The sequence below is a fragment of the Capra hircus genome, chromosome 22 (genome assembly GCF_001704415.2).
Source record: "Capra hircus breed San Clemente chromosome 22, ASM170441v1, whole genome shotgun sequence".
Taxonomy (NCBI): domain Eukaryota; kingdom Metazoa; phylum Chordata; class Mammalia; order Artiodactyla; family Bovidae; genus Capra; species Capra hircus.
The window spans coordinates 12,623,364-12,645,995 of NC_030829.1; the positions used below are offsets into that span (position 1 = coordinate 12,623,364).

Here is a 22,632-nt window from a genome sequence, read left to right on the forward strand (position 1 = left end):
GGAGACGCTTTAGTGTACATATATCATCCAACAAAGTTTCCTAAAGCTGCTTCTTAAAGCAGCTCTGTTTTTTGAACACTTCTAACCCCTACTGGGATATAACTGATTTAGAACAGTATTATACAGTGACTTTCTCCTACAGGGAATTCATTATGCCAATGAAATTGTTTAAACAAAGACACTATTTACACGGGGGGCAAATCAGCGGGGTGTGTGTGTGTGTTTTCCCTTCCTAAATGGAGAGCTCATTTTGCCTCAAAATCTCAGCCCCCATTAAAACATTTTAGAGGACTACCTGACTTTTGCTCTCCACCCGTAATTTTTAGGAGCCCTCTTTTCACATACGACCCTGGAGCAGTAAGCACTTTTATATTTATACCTAAGAGATCAAAACAAAAGGGTCTGTCCCTAAGTTCACGGATAAGTCTGCTCATCCCCAGAGTCGTCGGCCAACAAGGTCAATATTTGCTGACTGAGTAAATAATGAAAATATACTGAAAAAATTATTTAGAGGCTTACTGAGTAGTGTGTAAGTAAAGACTCAGAAATGAAAATGCCAACCAGCAGGCAGAGGGCCCAGATGACAACCTGAGATGCTCAAGGTCACAAAGCTCTTTCAGAGACTGGCAGAGCACACCTAATAGCGCATGGCCATCTCCCCTCATCCTCCAGCTCGTTTACTCAGGGATTACAGCTGGGACTTTGACAAATAGGCGATTATTTTCCATGCCCTGGCCCTAGTGAGGAATAAGGCATTTTACTGGAAGGGCTGTAGCCAGAGGCTCTATGCCATGGAAAGACCAAATATGAACTCATGTTATCAGTTCAGAGCAAAAGAAATGGGCAGAGTCCTTCCTCTGTTGCAGGGCCCTCTGTCTCCATTAGAGTATCTAAAAGGAGATAATGATGTCAGACCCCACATACGGATCCTTGCCACTGTTCCGCAGAGTAACTCTCACGATCAAGGCACCCGGTTTCACTTAAGCTATGGCTTTCAGAAAATAAGAATCTACTGCACTAAAATTCTTTGGTTTTTCAAATCATTTTTCCTCTGCCCTGAGCAATATACCTATGAATATTTCTATTTAGGCTTTATCCACAATGAATATAAAGTAAGATTTCATTTGAATATGTTAACCTTTAAGTATAATATATATGTGGATTTTTAAAAAATTATCTGATTTCTAAACATACATTCAGTTTCTTGATATTTCTTATCTTGCTGTCTACACCTTTACTTTGCAAAATTTTAATACCTTCACATAAGAGCAAATATAGTAAATTAGTAAGTTTTTCAATTGCTGGCATTGAAAGTAGAGGCTCAAGGAAAGTTTCAGGAAAATGGACAAAAATCCTGGATTCTGGAAAGGGCCTTTATAACAAAAACGGACTCAGACATGTCTTGTTTCTCATCAGCTGTATGACTCGGGTCCAAGTCATTCAACTCACCAGTGTCGTGGCTTATTTGTGAATGGGAAAGGATGATGCCTGCCTTTCCTTCGCTTTCTCACAGGGCTACTGTGCAGAGTGAAGAAGATGAGCTTTTTGAATCTAAGAGATTTGGCACACTAAGATGGAAATGAATTTTTGGAGGGGCTACTTTCAGAGGCTAGTTGACAGAGGTCGGCTTATCACTTTTCATTCGTCTAGAACGCCAGGAACTTGACTGCTATGATGACTGCTGTGATCAGAGTCTAGCCAGTCTGTTTACTGATACAGAACAAGGCCTGGAACTGTACTGGGATGAGAAGAGGATATGTTGGTCCCCTACTCTGGACCCAGACTCATGCATGTCTAGGGCTGAGCAAAGTGAACAAAGTTCCCTGAGGTAGGGCAGCCTGTCGGAACAGGAAATGCATGGCTAACCAAAGCGCTTTGCCTTGCCAAGTGGTATTTACAATCCTAGAATAAGGCGAAAGGGCACTGAACAAAGGAAAGGACCAATCATGTGGCCAGAAGGCATGAGGCTCTAGAATTTGCCCAGCTTCAGACACCTACCCATCCTTTCAGTCAAGGAACAGTATCTATTTCTGAAGAAGGTGGGGAGGTCAATTGCACAGACGCAGCCACTGGGAAAATGGAGTTCTCATCTGACAGGTTTTTTTTTCCCCCCTCCCTCAACAGCATTTTGAAAATACTGTCCTGTGGTCTGTTGACCTCTATAATTGCCAATGAGAAATATGCGGTCCTTCCATTGTAAGTAAATTGTATTTTTTTCTTTGGTTACTTTTAAAGATTTTTCTCTTTGTCTTCACTATAATGTCATTAAGTATGGATTCATTTTTATTTATTTTGCTCAGGACTCAAGTTTCTCTCAATCTGAAGACATGTATCTTTCTTCAGGGATGTGTAATAAAACCACAAGATATTGTTGTACAACCACGGTAAAGGCAAAAAGAAAAATTATCAGTTGTTGGCCAGGATGTGGGAAAAATTCAAGCCACCGTTGAGAATTTATAAATTATCACAACACTTCTGGGGTGCAATCTGGGGGTACCAGCAAAATAAGATTCTGTATAGCCTATGATCAAGTGATTATGATATTAGGCACCAATCCTGAGAAAACTTGCGTTCATAGAAAAAGGAGATACAGGTACATCTGTTCAGCGAAGCATTGCTTGCCATTGGGGGGCAGGGAGAGAAAGAAATTAATCAAAATGTCCATCAATAGGAGAATCAGTAATGGGATCTCCAATAAATAAATCCTGGACAGCAGTTAAATGAATCAGGTATTCTCACACCAGGTAGATAAATTTGGAAGACAAAATGAGGAATATAAAAAATAGATGGTAAATGGAGTGATGCCTTATGTATAGATTTTAACCACCCACAAAGCAATAATTGTCCAATATGCAGAAACAGTAAGACCGCTCACTCTCTACAGTGCAACAGAATTTTTTTAAAAAGAGAGAGAGAGAGAGACAACAGAATAAAAGGCAATCCAAGAAATATCTATCCTCATGGAAACCAAAAAGAAGATTTGAAATAATTCCTGGCTTGAAGAAATAACAGAAATTAAACGCTGCATAGAAGTGGTCAATAGTACTAGCCAGACACAAATGTGCTTGGGGAGGTAAGGGAGACAAATGACCAACCTGGGGGTCTCTCCAGGCTTAAAAGTCTTAGAGAACAAAGATACTTGTTTGGAGTCCATTTTTTTAAAATCTGAGTTGAACTGTGGTTTCTGACAGGGGAAAAGGGGAAGCGTTAGAATATACTCCTCCCTCCCAAGCTTCCCTTGGTGACAGGCAGGAAGGCACAGTAGAAGATAATGGAACGTAGTAGAATGTGGAGGGATGTCAAATGGGCAGCATTAAGTGGAGGGAAGCTCAGAGCAAGGAGGGCGAGGGTACGTGGGCCTGCATGGCACTGGGGGCTGGGACGGCCAAGCACGAATGCCTGAAGTACCAACAAGGCCACAGACCCGTGTCCCTGAGTGGGCACAGCCAGGCGGAGCCAGGCTTGAGCGGCACGTGAGGAGCTGGAGGAACGATGCCAGGGGACGCCCTGCTTGAGGTGGCGGCTGGGTGAGAGGGAGTGCTGGGAGCCGGGAGGAAGCATGCGAGACTCAGATGGGCTTAGCTCCGAACGCCATCCTCCCGGAGAGTGGAAGTTGGCCAAGTACTGTCCCAAGGCAGCTGGAAGGACAGAGTGCCCTGGCTTCCTCACGTAGGGAGGTCCCTTCTCGGTGAAAGTGGTGATGTTAATAACAGGCAGGGAGTCGAATGACACAGAGCTTTCAGATAGACATGCTTCCTGCCTACATTCAGGTGCTAAATGACCAACCAAATGAGAACCTCTAATGAACAGTTTCCAGCAATGAGAACGCCGAGTCATTACACTCCTGGGAGTAACGCCCGGGGTGCCGTGACAGATGCCAGAAAGAGCGCATTAGTGGGCCAGCCCCACTCAGACCCGGGGAGGAAACTTCATGTTCTTTTAGCTTGTTGTAGATCTTGCAAAGCCAGACCCCATGCTCCAAGCTTGCTGGGTTCTACCCTCCATGTCATCCAGGAGATACAACAGGGTTACTACAGAATGTGACACTGAGCAGAGAGCATGGTGTGTATTAATTCATGTAAGAAACTGTATATCAGCACAGAAATGTTAATAACTAGAAATGACTGGATTCTCTATGTTGTCTGTTGTGGACACAAAGGCCACTGGGAGGTGGATCAAAAATATCTGGAAATTACTTGAAACTGATGAATAACTAAACAGAATTATAACTAAAATGTACCATAATCCAACTGTATTTTTTTGTCTTTTAACGATTGGTTCTGCGGCGCCCTATGCAGTGAACATTACAAAAATCACACGAAACTCCAAAAGCTACTCTAGGTAAATTTCTTGAGTGGGAATTCCCAGCTGTAATGTTTGGCATATTATTCTAATAGTTCTGTATGTTAACTGATTTTGTTTTGACATTTTGACTGGTTTTGGGAAAACTGTGGTGTGTATCTGGAATTGTCTTGAGACATGCTTAAACTGTGATTCTCTGGGTGGAAAGTCCTGGTTGATAGTGTTTGCCAATTTCCATGCTGTAAATACTTCCATTATGGCTGACTGCAGGCTACAAATGTGGTATCACTGAGTGCAGAATTGGGAAGAGGTGCACAACGTTGATCCTTGTGAGTTGGTATAGGACACTGTATATACTTGTGGCCCTGTGTAAAACTACATTTTTTTACTAAAAATATTGCCCCATAAATATACAAAGGCATTAGTGAAAGGAAAAATAAATTCCAACTGGGAGCTCAAACAGAGAAAACTGGCAGAAGATTTTTTGAAAAACTTTGTCTATAGTCTACATTTTATTATTATCTTTTATTAAGCATCTATGTGTTACCCTGAGTGTTCTGAACTCTTAGTTTCTTTGGTGTTCCCCTGGATAGAGGCTAGGGTTCCCTCTCCTTTCAGATATTGGTGCTAAGACGATGCTGACCGAAGAATCGATGGGACCTACTCATCGTGAAGCCATTTTCAGGAGGGCCGAGCTGATGGTGGAGGCAGAAGAGAAGACACAGAGCCTCCTGAGTTTGGGGAGGCGATGCTAATATTTAGACGTATGGTTTGGTATGATCATGTATTACTTTTAAAAAATTAATGCTCATGAAAACAAGAAAAACCAGTTGTTCAAAAATTGAAAAACAATGGAATAATAAACTCTTCTATTAGAGTAAGCCAAGAAGAAATTTATTAAACTTGAGATGAATCGGAAATTTCAATAAGAATCCACGGACATGTTTTTAAAGGAGGCTTTATCTGTTCTGTCCCTGCAGTGATTTATGCCATTGGATATTTTTGCTGCCATCTGTCAAACTCCAGTCAGAAAGTAGGACAAGCTTATTTGTAGAATAGTGCTTATGGTTTCTAAAACTATTCTCCAATGAGAGGGACAGATGCCCTTGGGGGATAGTTGACTCCATATTTCTGGGCAGGGGGAAAATTCAGGATTCGTTTGTAAATTCTAGATGTTGAAAGAAAGCAAGGTTTCATCCACCTGTGGGGAGGGAGGTGGGAGGGGGGTTCAGGATTGGGAACTCATGTACACCCATGGTGGATTCATGTTGATATATGGCAAAACCAATACAGTACTGTAAAATAAAATAAAGTAAAATTTAAAAAAAAGGAAGAAAGCAAGGTTGCATCTGTAGCAACATGGGCGGACCTGGAGACTGTCATCCTGAGTGAAGTAAGCCAGAGAAGCAGAAATAGCGTATGACGCCCCTCATAAGTGAAATCTAAAAAGCAGTGACACAAATGAGCCTACAAAGCCGAAAGAGACTCCCAGACTTAGGCAATGAACTTATTCTCTAAGTTTGGCGGGGGTAGGGGGAAGGACGGGGGGAAGGGCTAGTTAGGGAGTTTGGGATGGACATGTACACACTTCTGTATGCAAAATGGATAACCAACAAGGCCCTACTGTACAACACATGGGACTCTGCTCAATGTTATATGGCACCTGGATAGGAGAGGAGTTTGGAGGAGAAATGGATACATGCATACGTATGGCTGAGTCCCTTCACTGCTCACCTGAAACTATCACAGCATTGTTAATCAGCTATACCCCAAGTGAAAATAAAAAGTTTAAATTTTAAAAAAAGAAAGCAAGGTTGCCTTAAGGTATCAGAGTCATAAATCCATAGTGGTTCAAAAGAGAAGATAAAACAGAGCTGCCTGAAAAAAATACAGCCAGTCTCTGAAATTGTTTACTGAAAAGGCTGTGTGTGTGTGTGTGTGTGTGTGTGTGTGTGTGTGTGTGTGTGTGTGTGTAATTGCTCCGTTGCGGACAACTCTCTACAACCCCATGGACTGCAGCCCGCCAGGCTCCTCTGTCCATAGGATTCACCAGGCAAGAATACTGGAGTGGGTTGCCATGCCCTTCTCCAGACTGAAAAGGCTATATGTTGATTAATAAAAATTACGTGAGGCCTACACACAAGCAACAGTTTGAAAATGCAAGAAACTGTCTTTTCCTATAAGGAGATGAACTTGTAACAGGACATACTCATGAGACAATAGCAATATTCAAGATCTCTGTGACATGTGGTTTATTTGATAGAAAAGTGAATTGGAGGGAATCAGGATTTTTCATGATGCCAGGGGTGGCTTTTAAAGAGTACTTTCTCTTATCTTTCCAGCAATAAATTACAGTCTTTCCTAAGTACTGCCCACTGTGGTTGCATAGTGGAGAGAGGCACCCCCTGAAAACTGCTGGATTTTTAGTCAAGTAGTCAATACACATGCGCTGTACACGTCATATACGTCATGCTGCTTACGGCCATTTGGGCATCACAGGCGGCACAGTGGTGCAGAACCCACCTGCCAGTGTAGGAGACACAGGAGATGCAGGTTCAATCCCTGGGTCAGCAAGACCCTCTGGAGGAGGGTATGGCACCCCACTCCTGTATTCTTGCCTGGAGAATCCCACGGACAGAGGAGCCTGGCGGGCTACAGTCCACGGGGTCACAAAGAGTCGGGCACGACTGAGCACACGTGTGCGCATGCTCACACTCACACACACATACACACACACGTGACCATTTATCCAACAATGATTTGCTTCGCACAGGCAGGGGCTCTACATCCTATTTCTACATTATTTTTACCGCCCTGTGACTGGTTGCCTCAGGTGGCAAGTCAGAACCAGCTTCTCTTCCTGCAGTAACCCTCACCATGTCTCACTAGAAGAGGAGAAAATCTCATAGATGTCAGAAAAATGTTAAGTGGACCCTGAAGAATAGACAACTCTGAATCGGCAATATCAAATAGAAAGAAAGCATGCTGGTAAAGGGTATCAATGCTAGTTTTAAAGTAAGGGGAGAAAAATAAAGGGAAAATGTGCCATAAAAATGTAAATTTTAAGTGAGCTTCTTTTTCTAAGGAGACTTTAAAATTAAGGGAGTATAGAAGATAAGGGACAGAAGGTAGAATGACAAGGGATAAGCTTGGTCATGAATAGATGAAGAGAAATGCCTGCATTAACCCCAACCAAGAGCACAGAAATCAAGTGGAAAGCAGGTCACTACAGTGTCAACTGATGTCTATAAGAACTAAATGTATGATAAACGAGAAAAAGGTCGTTCAGACATGAATTGGTGCTTCTGAGAACATCTGGTTCTTTGCAAAATCGGTATCTTAGGCACAGAGTGTGCTTTACAGAAAATCGGAAGGAATCCACCGAGCAACAGGTTTATCATCAACAAAGGAGAGCAGGGTGTCAACCATGCGAGGAGGAGGTCATACCCTCTCCCCCGAGGAGGTGCTGTGGGGGTGTGAGGGGGGCTGCTTTGAGCAAGAAGTCAGCACACGGAGGGGCTGCTCAGCGGGCGGCATCAGGAAGTAGCGGGCGGCATCAGGAAGTAACGGGCGGAAACTGGAGGCTTTGGGCTTTGTTTCAATGTGTAAGTCCAAGGATGGGTGTTTGTGAGCCTCTGAGCACCGTCCATGGTCTGTGTCAATCACGCAGGGCTGTGTCCATCACACAGGCCTGGCAGCTTAGTCTCTTCTGCTCTCCCATGGGTGTCCCTGTGAGAACTCACACCAGGGGCTGGGTTCACAGTGATGGAGACAGCCCGCTGCTCTAAGCAAGCTGCCCTTGTTCCTAGCGTCTCTGAAGGAAACATGAGGCTCCTGAAGACAGGGTGAAAGGGAAGCCTGTCACCACGTGAGCGTTGTCCCCGTCTTGGCTCTTCAAATCTCTGAACATGATTTAAGGGATACGGCTCTGGCCTTGCTGAGCCTCTATGGTCTGGATCTAGTAAAATAACCCAGAAGGCTCTACCTCTAGACCTTCGGAGAGCAGAAGAGACTGGCGCCCTTGCCGATGGGAATGTCGGCATGAAGAGAAGGCAGATTTAACGGGAATTGCTGAGGAAGCCTGGGGGGCCAACCCCACTGTGATCACTCCGGAAATTCGAGGTATTTTGTTGGGACTTGAAGTTTGTTTTGGGAGCCTTAGTATACGTTATCCATTTCTATAATCACAGGCTGCTGAGGTCATAGTCAGAATAACATTCCAGATACAAATTCTCTCAAATCTGCGCCTTACACTCTGATTTCCCTTGCTCTGACAGAATGGGTTTTTATCTTGTAGTCTTTTTTTCCTGATGTTGCCCTGCTTCTTCTTGGTTTTTGCCATCACCATCTGAACTGTGTGTGGCCCAACCCAGCTTTCCCCTAGGTCTTGGGTAGTAGCTTCTTCCTGATGCTGAGAGGCTGTCTGCTCCTGGCTTTGTTCCCCTACCTGAATTCTATTACCCACGGGGCTTCATGCCACACTCCCGTGATACACACACACCACGCTGGTCCTCTCTCACCATGCAGTCCGTCTCTTCTCTGTGCTCTCATAAACCAGTGGGCATTTCACCCCAACTAATTCTTCACTAACATTATTTTTACACAAAATGGATCCCACAGTTTCTTATAAGAGCCAGTGACATTTTTGAGTCAGAAATGTCCTCAGGCATAGGTGTCATTTGCTATAAGACGGTGAAGGTTGTGAAACCACTCCCTTCATTCAGCCCTCTAGAGCAAGTACACCTGTAGACTTCATATAGTCCAACATGCCTAATTTACAGGTGAAAAGCTGCGTCCCTGAGGGGCACACGATCTGCCCCAAGTTCCTCAGAGAAGCTGTGCTGAAGCGACACACCCAGACTCATTGTTCAAAACACTTCCCATCATTAAGAGCACAGTTTAGTAAGCGATGTCAGTTCTGGAGGCTGTGAGGAGAGAGATAAGTGGGGAGGAGACTGGCAGGAAAAACATATAGGAGGATGTTTAAAAGTCCAAAAATAGTTGATGAAGGAATAGACTGTAATGTCAAAGGAGTAGAAATTCTTCTGTTAGATAAACTGCCTCACCAGCAAATGACCCAGAGACCCAGCCACCTGCCCATCCCTAACACTTCCCAGGAACCAGACCCTCCTAGGTGAGGTAACACCGTGTACGGTCAGACGGAGGCAGGAAATTTGGCCCCGAGTGATTCAGCTTGGATGAGGTTTAAGAGGCATGTAGAGGGAAAGCAGGTCATAAGGCCACTTCCGTGGAATCAGGACTTCCTCGCAAAGTCTGGACAAAGTTCACTGTACCCAGGAACTCAGCCTGTGGTGAAGTCCCAGAGGAGGATTCAATATACGGTGGAAATACTGCAAGCCCAGTAATAAAAGGAGTGCAGATGCAATCACCCGCAGCTTCTGCACCCACATTAGCAGCACTGCTAATGCAGAGGATGTGGAGACAGGAACCCGGGGGCAGCCCCCGAGTAGGATGGTGCGCCCACTAGAGTCGTTCCCAGCGTCTTGGCGGTGCTCTACCGCACGGGGACCAGCTCACCACACACCGGACGTTATTAAGCGTTTAATCACAACCAACCATGCTTCCAAGTATGGTTTGTGGAATAAACTGAATTGTTCACATGCCCGACCCAGCCACTCACCCATTAGCACAGATCATATAAACACGATTTCCCTCCTTCCACTGACATGTGTTAAAGGTTTACTCTGCTATATCCTGTTGGTTATTCCATAAGATACCATGCTATTGTATTTATTCATCATACAGCAATTTAAGATAGTATTTTAGATGAGGAAGAAATAAAGTTGAGAGACTTACCCCAAAGTCACACAGCTGATATTTAGAGGATCTGAGATTCTGATGCCCATGCAAACCCTCTTTTCCTGGTAAATCTCAATAACTGACAATGCTTGGTGCCCCCCTGCATGGCTGGGAGGCCTTAGGGGTGTCTTCCCTCAGGATGGGTGATTCCTGCTATTGCTGCCCTCTCTCCCCCATGTGAGTGGCCAGCAAGCTCCTACGTGCTATCTAGCCACTGGTGGCCACTGGAGGTGAATCACGGAAGTTGTAGGGTAGTGGGATGACTTGGTTACTCCTCCACACTTCAGATCCAGGTGGGCCAAGACAGAGAGCCACATCGCACAGAGGGGAATGCCTATATTGGGCAAAGCCTGGTGCTCAGCTCTTGCTGGCCAGGCTCCTGGTTTGCACTGGATCCTGATGCTTCCAAGATGTGCTTGATCATCCTTCTCATTCATATGAATAAAAAACAGTCATCATTTACTGAATGCTTATCATGGGCTAGACACTGAACTAAGCCCTTTAGGTGTATTTAATTCTCATGATGCTCTGAATTACATAGCTTTATTATCCAAGTTTTGTAAGAAAAGAAATCTATCAGCCCACAGACATGAATAAGTTGTTCAAGATTCCATAACTAGTCAGGAGTGAAGCTGGGATATGGGCCCTGCAGCTTGGATCCTGGCTTTGTTGACTTCCACACAGACCTGCCATTCCCCAGGGCTCTTGATTTTGCCATTGGATCGACTCCAGACACTGGCCACAGCTCCTCTTCTTGGTTTCAAATCAGGGACTCACAGACAACATGGGCTCCTCAGTCTCCAGTTATGGTTCTGTGTTTTGAACTGGTGATGTCCTTCAGCTGGACACCTGGCCACGAAGGTTCCTGAGGCTCAATGGACACATTGGCCAAGTGTTGTGGGCTTAACCCTTCGGTCGATAAACTAATCTCTTCCTCCAGCTGAGACTCACTCCAATGTCAAAAAAGAGGACAAATTAATTTAAAGCCAGGCATGCCCTGGATTGCTGTTTGCTGCATGGATCTCTGTCTAGTCTATTTCCCATTTGTCAAAAGACTTTCCAAAAAGGAAATACAGGTTTATCGTGCTTTGTGTCAATTGCATGTATTATTTAGACTACACTGGGCTGGCACCCCACTCCAGTACTCTTGCTGGAAAATCCCACAGACGGAGGAGCCTGGTAGGCTGCAGTCCATGGGGTCGCACAGAGTCGGACACGACTGAGGAACTTCACTTTCGCTTTTCACTTTCATGCATTGGAGAAGGAAATGGCAACCCACTCCAGTGTTCTTGCCTGGAGAATCCCAGGGATGGGGGAGCCTGGTGGACTTTGGGGTCGCACAGAATTGGATACGACTGAAGTGACTTAGCAGCAGCAGCAGCAAGCTGAATTAACAAACACTGATTAATGGATCAAAGACAATCAAAATTTGGGCCTTGGCTCAGGGAACAATCCTGGGAAGGTGTGTGGATTGGCTGGATACCTCTCCCTCACATAAGTATTTAAGACCTAGGATGACAGATGCTCTGCCATAATCAGAGCAGGGCTCTGCCACGTCCTTTCTGGTCAAGTGGAAGGAGGAAAGAGTATGGGAGAATGTAAAGGAAGGCTTTCATGGACCATGAGTAGTGCACACAACTTCTGTTCACATTCTCTTGGCTGAAATTCAAACTGCAAGGAAGGCTGGGGAGTACGATCCAGTTATGTGCCCAAGAAGAAGTAAAACAGGTTTTGGTGAACAATGAATGGTTCCTGCCACTCTACTTCTGATAAGTAATAGTTTACACACTCATATTTGACTTTGTCCTTCAGTTTGTTCTTTTGCATTTTCTTGATGTCAGTTTTATATAGTAATAGTTTTCTACTTCATTGTGTTTTTTCTTAAGTCTTCTATGGAAAGTGGCAGAAAGTTAAAAAAAAATGAATGTAATAGAATGTAGATCGATTAAGTTTGAACACACCCTCTCACCATACACAAAAATAAACTCAAAATGGCTTTAAGACTTAAACATAAGACATGACAGACCCCATAAAACTCCTAGAAGAGATCATAGGCAAAACATTCTCTGATGGAAATCATACCAGTGCTTTCTCAGGTCAGTCTCCCAAGGCAATAGAAATAAAGACAAAAATAAACAAATGGGACCTGATCAAAGTTACAAGCTTTTCCCTAGCAAAGGAAACCATAGAAACATAAAACTGAAAAGACAACCGACAGAATGAAAAGATATTTGCAAACAAGGCAAACCAAAAGGGCTTCATTTCCAAAATATACAGACAGATCATTTAACTCAACAACAAAAAAATAAGCAACCCAGTTGAAAAATGGACTGACCGCCAGAATAGACCTCTCTCCAAAGAAGAAATAAAAATGGCCAAAAGGCACATGGAAAGATCCTTCACGTCATTAATTATTAGAGAAATGCAAATCAGAACCACAATGAGGTACCGCCTCACACTGGTCAGAAGAGCCTTCGTTAAAAATGTCTACACATAACAAATACTGGAGAGGATGCGGAACAAAGCAAACCTTCCCGCACTGTTGGTTGGAAGGTAACTTGGTGCAGCCACCAAGGAAAAAGCATGGAAGGTCCTCAGAAAGCTAAAAATAGAACTATCACATGAGCCAGCAATCCCACTCCTGGGCATATATCCACATGAAGCTCTAATCCAGAAAGGTCCCTGCACCCATATGTTCATAGCGGCATGGTTCACAATAGCCAAGACACGGAAACCACCTCAATGTCCACTGACAGATGAGTGGGTATGAAGATGCGCTGCATACATACAGTAGAAGGCCACTCAGCCAGAAAGAGAAGGTCACGCCATTTGCAACGGATGCAACTGGTGATGATCACACTGAGTGAAGTAACTCAGGAAGAGAATGACAAAAACCATCTGATATCACTTCTACGTGGAATCTAAGATGACACAAATGAGCCTACCTATAAAACAGAAACACTTGTGGACAAATAGACACAACTGTGGTTGCCAAGAGGGAGGTGGCTGGGGGCAGCTGGGGTGGGAGGTTGGGGTTAGGAGATGCAAGCTTTTATATACAGAAAGGATCAACAGCAAAGTCCTACTGTATAGCAGAGGACTACACTCAGTATCCTATGACAAACCATAATGGAAAACAATGTATACAAAATAATGCATGTATTTGTATAACTGAACCCCTTTGCTCTACAGCAGAAATTAATACAATATTGCAAGTCAACTATGTTTCAATAATAATATATATATAAATGAATGTAGAGTGTAAAATATTTCTATCTCTTCTACACACAGATGGAAAAGAAAAGGGGAAAACAGCAAGCTTTTGCTCTTGTTTTTGTTCTTGAGGAAAGGCCTACATTTGGGTAACATTTGCCAAGGTTTTACAGCTCTCAGGTTATACACTGAACATGGTTCTCTTCTATACGGATATTCCTGTAAATTGTAATACAGATGACCTGATTCCCAACTTGTGATTATGCATATTATAGATCTATGACTGAGGAATTTCAACCCATCCATCTTCATCTGGAATTCTAGTTACAGTTTTCTCCATGAAGACAGGCAAGTAAAAATCACCATATTTATAAACATTCTGTATAAAAAGAAGATTAAATGCATGGTCTTGGAGACATGTTTATTATTCATCACTAATTAATATATTCTATTCTGCCTTCAGACTTGAATTTTATTATTAAGCTGTCCCATTAATTACTGGGAATTCACATAAGGGAATAATATACAATACTAGGGAAATGAGTGAAAGCTTTGTTTGTTATTATTAAATAATCTCCAAGATATCTAAAGGAAGAGGTCAAGGTCCAGGGAAACTGAGATGATAGAGAAGCCTAGTTTAAAGAGCAAGTCCTGGTTTTTATTGGGAACAATTCCTGCTCATTTTTAGATCCAGGGGAATGGTAATACTGGTAAATGTGGATCACTTATACCTCCTTCCCACAGATAAATCAATACTTTTGCAGGAGCCTCAAAATCAGGTTTCCACTTAGAAATCTGTGGGACAGAAAGGATCACAGTAAAACTATTTGAAAAAATAACAAAGTGCCTGGAATTCCAGTATGAAGTTGTTTGTGTGAAACAGTAAGAAATCTTATTCTCTTGTCTCTCCTAAGAGCCGGGGATTATTCAGATTGTGTGCTTGATTACTGGACCAGCTCAGCCAGAAAATAGCCCACTGAAGAGCGTGTATTGGATTGAAAATCATCAATAGTCTAAGTGATCACTGAAACAACTGGAGAGGCTGTCTTCCTGTTTTACGGCAGAGAATGACTCAGAGTGATACTGTGATTATAATGGAAAAGGCACAATATTAGAGGTCAGCTCTATCTGTGGGGATCAGGGCACCAGTTCTATCTATGTTCTGAGCTCAGGATATTTGCTCTGTCTCTCAGCATGGCTGTGAGGATCCTATCAAATGTGGTATCAGTTCAGTAAGTTCAGTCGCTCAGTCGTGTCCGACTCTTTGTGACCCCATGAATCGCAGCACGCCAGGCCTCCCTGTCCATCACCAACTCCCAGAGTTCACTCAGACTCACGTCCATCGAGTCCGTGATGCCATCCAGCCATCTCATCCTCTGTCGTCCCCTTCTCCTCCTGCCCCCAATCCCTCCCACCATCAGTCTTTTCCAATGAGTCAACTCTCCGCATGAGGTGGCCAAAGTACTAGAGTTTCAGCTTTAGCATCATTCCTTCCAAAGAAATCCTCAGGGCTGATCTCCTTCAGAATGGAGTGGTTGGATCTCCTTGCAGTCCAAGGGACTCTCAAGAGTCTTCTCCAACACCACAGTTCAAAAGCATCAATTCTTCAGCACTCAGCTTTCTTCACAGTCCAACTCTCACATCCATACATGACCACAGGAAGAACCATAGCCTTGGCTAGATGGACCTTAGTCGGCAAAGAAATGTCTCTGCTTTTGAATATACTATCTAGGTTGGTCATAACTTTTCTTCCAAGGAGTAAGCGTCTTTTAATTTCATGGCTGCAGTCACCATCTGCAGTGATTTTGGAGCCCCCCAAAATAAAGTCTGACACTGTTTCCACTGTTTCCCCATCTATTTCCCATGAAGTGATGGGATGCCATGATCTTTGTTTTCTGAATGTTGAGCTTTAAGCTAGCTTTTTCACTCTCCTCTTTCATCAAGAGGCTTTTTAGTTCCTCTTCACTTTCTGCCACAAGGGTGGTGTCATCTGCATATCTGAGGTTATTGATATTTCTCCTGGCAATCTTGATTCCAGTTTGTGCTTCTTCCAGCCCAGCGTTTCTCATGATGTACTCTGCATAGAAGTTAAATAAGCAGGGTGACAATATACAGCCTTGACGGACTCCTTTTCCTATTTGAAACCAGTCTGTTGTTCCATGTCCAGTTCTAACTGTTGCTTCCTGACCTGCATACAGGTTTCTCAAGAGGCAGGTCAGGTGGTCTGGTATTCCCATCTCTTTCAGAATTTTCCACAGTTTCTTGTGATCCACACAGTCAAAGGCTTTGGCATAGTCAATAAAGCAAAAATAGATGTTTTTCTGGAACTCTCTTGCTTTTTCCATGATCCAGCGGATGTTGGCAATTTGATCTCTGGTTCCTTTGCCTTTTCTAAAACCAGCTTGATCATCAGGAAGTTCATGGTTCACGTATTGCTGAAGCCTGGCTTGGAGAATTTTGAGCATTGCTTTACTAGCAAGTGAGATGAGTGCAGTCGTGCGGTAGTTTGAGCATTCTTTTGCATTGCCTTTCTTTGGGATTGGAATGAAAACGGACCTTTCCCAGTCCCGCGGCCACTGCTGAGTTTTCCAAATGTGCTGGCGTATTGAGTGCAGCTCTTTCACAGCACCACCGAATGTGGTATAAGCGTAGGTAAAGGCAACATCAGTGGAGTGGAACATTTCTAATAGTACAACTGCTTTAATTTAGTTTTTTAAAACTTTTTGGCTGTATCCCACATAATGTGGGACCTTAGCTTCCTGAGAGGGGAGTGAACCCACACCCTCTGCATTGAAAGGCGGAGTCTGACCCACTGGACCACTGGGGAAGTCCCTCATGTTTTTTTTTCTAAGTTCCTTGAAATCAAGTGTTTTAGTGTATTAGTCAGAGTTCACTAGAGAAACAGAGCCGACAAACTGCATGTGTATACATATGTGCACACATAATTGGCTCTTCTGATTATAGAAGCTGAGATCTGCAGCTGCGAGCTGACACCCAAGCTTGCCGATGGTGTAACTAGTCTGAGACGGTAGGCCTGACAACCGCGAGAACTAACATTTTCAGTTTCAACCCCAGAGTGGCCAGGTTCAAGATTCAGGAAGAGCTGATGTTTCAGTTCCACCCCAAAGGCAGGAAAAACTGACACCCAAGTTCAACAGTCAGGCAGGACGAGTTCCCTCTAGCTTGAGACACTATCAGCCTTTTTGTTCTATCCAGGTCTGCAGCTGATTGCAAGAGGTCCACCCACTTGACGGAGGGAAATCTACTTTACTCAGGCTACTGATTCAAACGTAGATCTCATCCAAAACACACTCACAGAAATATCCCAAATAACGTACGACCAAATATCTGGGCATCCCGTCTCTCGGTCACGCTGACACACAAAATTAATCAGCACATCGGGTTACGTCTTATTTAAAATGACCTAGTTGCAAAGGTCGGTAATGACGCGTTAGACAATAATAGTTTTAAAGATCCTCAGTTCTAAAAGAAAGAGAGTTATTTCATTTCCCCTAGAATTTGTTTTTCAAATCAATAGCCATTAGAGGGAGCTCTGGTTGCAGCTTAGAAACAAAATTGTCCTCCATGAATTGATGTTAACGGGAAAGTTTCTAGGTTTTAATGGAGACACAGAGAATATATATTTTAAAAAGAAAAAAAAAAAAAAAACGAAACCAAGAGATCCTTTAGCAGCACCATTTTGTATTTCTGAACTGAGTGAGCCCAGACTTGCTTCACGGAGCACAAGAGCTGAAATGATACAAACGCAAAGCTGGGTGGAATGGGGCAGGCTCTGGGCTTGAGTTCCAGCCATGCCTGGAAGCGACTGAATGGCCTTGGGTCACTTGCTTTCCTTCTCTCCTGGCCTATTGTCTCTCCCCAGCAATGAAGGTGGCAGAGATAAGAGTGTAATACACATTTGTATCTGTGGATGGGAGAATCCTGGAGAGTTAAAGGTTTTTTCCTTTTCCCCAAAGATAACCTTGAAAATGTTATGGTCTCAAAAACTGTTGGTTTGAATTGCCTTAAGCATATTCTCAGTCACATGGATGATACACTCAACATTCGACCCAGCTTCTGCCGTACAGTCTATGAGCTCTGTTGACATTAAGTGGGTACCGAGCGATCCCTGTCTTGAAGGGACAGCACTGAACTTTTAATGGGTTGCTAAGCCTCTTTGGGATGACTTTCAGTTGGTGTTGTCAAAATGACAACAGTTGACTTATAATTACCATTGTACTCGTAAAGACAAATTTTCTCTTCAGCAACGATAATATAAAAATTGAAATAGTCTATGACAAATCAATTGAAAGCATTGTCATGGAATAAGGTTTTAGAGTTGTCAGTCATTTTGCAAACTGAAGAGGCACCCTCCTACACTGTTGGCGGGAATGTAAATTGGTGTAGCCATTATGGAGAACAGTATGGAGGTTCCTTAAGAAACTAAAGACACAGTTGTCACACAACCTTACAGCCCCACTCCAGAGTGTATAACCAGAGAAGACTATCATTCAAAAGGCCACATGCACCCCAGCACTCACAGCAGCACTATTTATGAGTCAAGACATGGAAGCCAGCAAAACGTCCATCCACAGATGAATGGATACCCAAGCTGTTGTGTACACACACACACACTAAATGGAATATTACTCTGCCATAAAAAGAATGCAAATGGAGGTACTTTATACTGGGGAACACATCTATATTTTTTCTTGATGGACTTTTTCGATACACTGGGAGGAACTCACGCCTTCACATCACTGCTTCTCAAGACCCTGAGAGTGATGGAGAAAGAAGGAACAAGAGAGTCAGGTAGGGAAGAGGAGAACCGAGGTGCGGGCCCAGGAGTGTGGGCACCCTGAAGTGAAGAGAAACACAGGATACCGAAACTCCCCTTGTCTTCACTCCACATGTTCATTAACGCTGGCAGACAGCGTGACCAAGGGCAAGTTTCTGAGTGTCTGGTGTAGCGCAGAGGGTGGGTTTCATGTATTAAACCCAGAGCCACAAAGCCTTTGACTTCACAGTTTTGCAGAGCTATGAGATCCTTTGCTCTCCCCTACTGTTACCTGCTGCGGATAAACAGGGACTGAAGCATGAGTGGCCTTTGGCGTGCTTCTTTTTTGGGCGTAAGCCTGTTCAGCCACAGTTTGGTGGTTATTATTAATGCATTTCATCTAATCTAAGATTCCTTCAACTGTAAGTCATATCAATATTTTACATGCCACCAAAAAAAGAGAAAACCACTGCCTAGTACACTGGGTCACAGCCTTAGCAATGCATGGACAGGGCATGCCAGCTTCCTGGTGCTTTGAAATGCCTTTCATCTCTTCTGAGGGACTTGGCAATCTCTCCTGCCTGCGGTCGAATTGTGCTGGTGGGTGATAAGCCATCCTTGTGCATTTATCTCAGTAACAAAATGTACCTCCATTTCTTCTACCCGCAAGTTTCTAAAGCACTTGGTTATTGCTTTGAAAGAAATATGAGATTGCAATTATTCCTTTAACAAAAATACCGGCTTCATTAATATAAAATATATACTCCACTGCTCCGTTTTCATGCCTTTCTGCAAACACAATGACTTTTTTGTTTGCCAAATTACAGTGAAATCTTTCTGAAGATATTTTCAATAACAAATTCAGCATTTGTGGGTCTGACAGATGCGTATAACTCAGCAGAAGTGACAACACTGGGAACAGCCCTGGCCAAGTTTGTTCACAATAACTGTCATGGTTCTAGCTGCCAGACCATGAATTCTGAGAGATATCCTGATTTCACAAATGAGAAACTATGAAGGGAAAAAAAAAAAAAGCATGTTTTAGAGACAAACACCTTGGATCTGCTTCACTATAACAGCTATGCTTTTCCTCCTTGAGCACGTGCTACCGCAGCTCTGCCTCCCACACACAGCCCTCTCATCCGGCCAGTGCGCCTGCACCCCAGAGACTGAACCATCGGGGGATGGTTCCGGGGCAGCCTCCTGCCCTTAGCAGCAGGATCACCAGCCTGAACACACATCCCACCATCACTGACTTTCATGGTGGGTATAAAGAGCTGTCTTACTCCAGGCACACAGATCAGCAAGCAAAAGAATCCCTCTTGTGGAGGTTTAAGAAAAGGAGGGTTATTTGTGAGGCCTTAACAGGCAACTGAATAGACTTCCAAGGGCTGAAAATAAAGTCAGCCAGGCCCACAGGACAGAGTCTGTTGAGTCAGAACCCAGGGTCTCTGACTCTTCGGCCCTAAGACTCTCCCACTTCTGCTCCTGTCTGATTCCTCTGCATCAGAGATTCTCAACGAACACTGGAAAGACTGGCTCAGACTCACCCCGGCAGCAGGATGGGCCCGACTCTCTATGCCCCAGGGTCTAGTTGCAGGGTCTGGCTTTTGTAAGCCTCAGCCCAGTCCACGGATTCGCTCTTCCTGCATCTTTCCCCACAGCGGGGTCAGATGGCCACCTTTGCTCAGCTATGGTCAACCTCAGGTTATCCCTTCAGTAGGAACTGTGGGTGGGCTCACTTCTCTCAGTCACCAAACGGGGAGGGCAGAGAAGTAACAGCTAGCTGACCCAGTACAGGATTCATGCAGCTTTTTAATCCTCATCGGAACCCCTGAGACATGTTGCGTGGGCCTGCCTCAGTGTTCTGTTAAATCATCTCAAGGCAAAACTCACCTTCTGCAGGAGCCTAACTGAGGTGATGAGGCCATGTCTGGCTGAACTGCTACGACAAAGGAAGAGCAGAAGGGACGTGGGTCTGATTATATTCCTGTTTTCAATGATGCCACTTTTTGTTTGATGTAGACTTGCATAGACCTATTAAGCATGGATGCTTTCCCTATGAACCAAACAGGCATCTGAGGTTGCAGCCCACCCCACCTGCCAGGGCCCCCATAGGGCATTCCGTGATTCCCAGAGTTGATAAACAGTGGCAAAGTAAGAGCAGGATGGACGTGGGGAGTGGAGAGGTGCTTCCATGGGAACGTAGGTGGGCAGGCGTACTCTACTGTAGAATGTTTCCTTTAAGAACTTACCGCAGGGCTGTTTGCTTTGGGGCCATGCCATGAGGCCTGGGGGCTCTTAGCCCCCTGACCAGGAATCGAACCTGCAGCCCCCGCAGTGGGAGCATGGAGTCTTAATCTCTAGGCCCACCGGGAAGTCCTCCCTTCTTTCTATCACAGAAAGAAGTGACGTGTTAGTCGTCTAGTCGTGTCCGACTCTGTGACCCCATTGACTGTGGCCCACCAGCGCCTCTGTCCATGGGATTCTCCAGGCAAGAACACTGGAGTGAGGAGCCATTCCCTTCTCCAGAGGATCTTCCCGACCCAGGGATCGAACCTGGGTTTCCTGCACTGTGGGCAGACTCTTTCCCGTCTGAGCCAGCAGGGAAGCCCTCCTATCAGAGTTTCTCCAAATAAGCACATTTATAGAGTGAGTCCTGCCACAGGCTGATTGCAGCTTCCTCCCAGCACTGATAGCGCCTGAGGGCAGGTGTCTTTGTGGAGTAAATAGGACACCAGCCTCGCAGACAGAAGTCACCTCTATCCTAGACCAACGGTATGACCTTGGTTAGTGTTCTGGATGAATCCGCACTTACAACCCCCTCTCCACAAAATGTAGGGAGATGGTGGCTTCCTGCCCAGCTGGCAAGATCCCTGCTTACAAAGAATGCTGTGTTGGGGAAACGAAGGTCCTCACGCTATTACCAGCGCTATTTAAATGTGCTTGGCCGAGAGCCTTGCCTGTTATAGGATTTCTGCCTTGGTGCCCAAGGCATTCTCTGCCAAAGACTGTGGTACCGACAGTACATTTTGCTGCTGGCAGAGGCGGAAGAAACCAAGTAGGCTCTCTTTGGCCCCAAAGACCTACCAGACAGCCCTGGGTATCCTGCAGATGCTCACTCTACAGAAGCACCTCATCCAGAGTCAGCTTTCAGATGGCCACCAGCTGGGCCAGTGTGATCAGAAGTGGAGGGACAGTCAACCTTGGATGTGCTTCCTACAGCCCCACTATGAGTTTCTGGGTCCACAGGGACCCAGGGTGGCCTGCTGTGGGCAGATTCCTCCTAGCTGGGCCACTGGATACGAGTCTTCCAACAGTTAGTGGCTGAGCTCATGAAAGGAAGCAAGTGACGGGGTTTCTCATCAGCTTCTCCTTCCAGTGGCAGAGATTCTCAGGTCAGGCCCCTTCCGGCCCTGTAAGGATGTTTCTCCAAGCAGATGGGGAAATATCCTTACATTGGTTTAGAGGATGCTGTGAGGTAGGTTGGTCCCTCACTCATCCTCACTTATTCCTGTAAACCTCACCTTGTTCACAAAGAAGATCTGAGGGCAGTTAGAGAAATATGAGCAACGCAAAAGAATAAAAATTGAAAAAGGAAATAAAGAATGAAATGAAAGAGACTCAGAGCAAAGGAAGAGGACAGTGGGGAATATGTAAAGGCTGATGGGACAATGCCAGGGCTCAGTGTGCTTTCTAGCTGGGTTGGTTCTCTCTTCTCTCTTATTTTCAGGCCTCCTGACCCTCCTTCTCTGCAGGGGTAGGCTGACTGCTGCTCGCCACCCACCAGAAGCTGCTTTAGATAAACTTCAGTAAGAAAGGAGTCAGGGGTTAACCCTAGTCCAGAAGCCCAGAGTCCTACTGGGCCCCCCGGTGAGGAGAGAAGGGGAGGGTTGGTCTCAGACAATCTGCTCCCACAGCTCTGCAGCGTCACATCGGGTCCCTTCTCTAACAAGGCTCTGCTGCTCTAACTGACACTCATTAGGGAGGAAATCACTAATTCTCCAGTCGCGTCCAACTCTGCGACCCCAGAGACTGCAGCACACCAGGCTTCCCTGTCCTTCACCATCTCCCGGAGCTTGCTCAAACTCATGTCCATTGAGTCGGTGATGCCATCCAACCATCTCATCCTCTGTCATCCCTCCCAACCCATCTGGCCACATCAAGAAAAGATGCACTCTTTGCAGGAGCAGATCGTGCGAAGCCAGGTTCACAGAACTGGCAAGAGTTGGAAACTAATTTAATACTACTCATAATTCACTTTCACTCATTCAGGAAACAACTGGTGTTGAAAAAAAGAGTAATAAAGAAGAAGACATCTATCTGATGAGTCTGCCCTGTTTCTTGGCCAACTCTCTCATCATCTGCTCTTCCTGTGGAATTGCCTTGTTCGCTTGGTGGTGATGGAAAGTTTCCACAAAGCGGAATGACAGGTCTGGAAGTACTAGAGGGCAGGGTTAGGGCTGAACATCCTCTTCTGAAGATGAATGGTCTGTGCAAACACAGAAACAGAACCAATT

The 22,632-nt window shown here is 44.7% G+C and overlaps 1 protein-coding gene across 4 annotated transcripts in view; it reads left to right on the forward strand.

The window, feature by feature from the left end:
- The window catches only part of MOBP (myelin-associated oligodendrocyte basic protein), a 44,453-nt gene extending 39,225 nt beyond the window's left edge, over nucleotides 1-5,228 (forward strand). For all 4 annotated transcript variants that reach the window (XR_001917023.1, XR_001917024.1, XR_001917022.1 and 1 more), the window contains 2 exons: nucleotides 2,125-2,196; nucleotides 2,301-5,228. The gene's annotated coding sequence lies outside the window, so the exon portion shown is untranslated. The remainder of the gene's footprint in view (nucleotides 1-2,124; nucleotides 2,197-2,300) is intronic.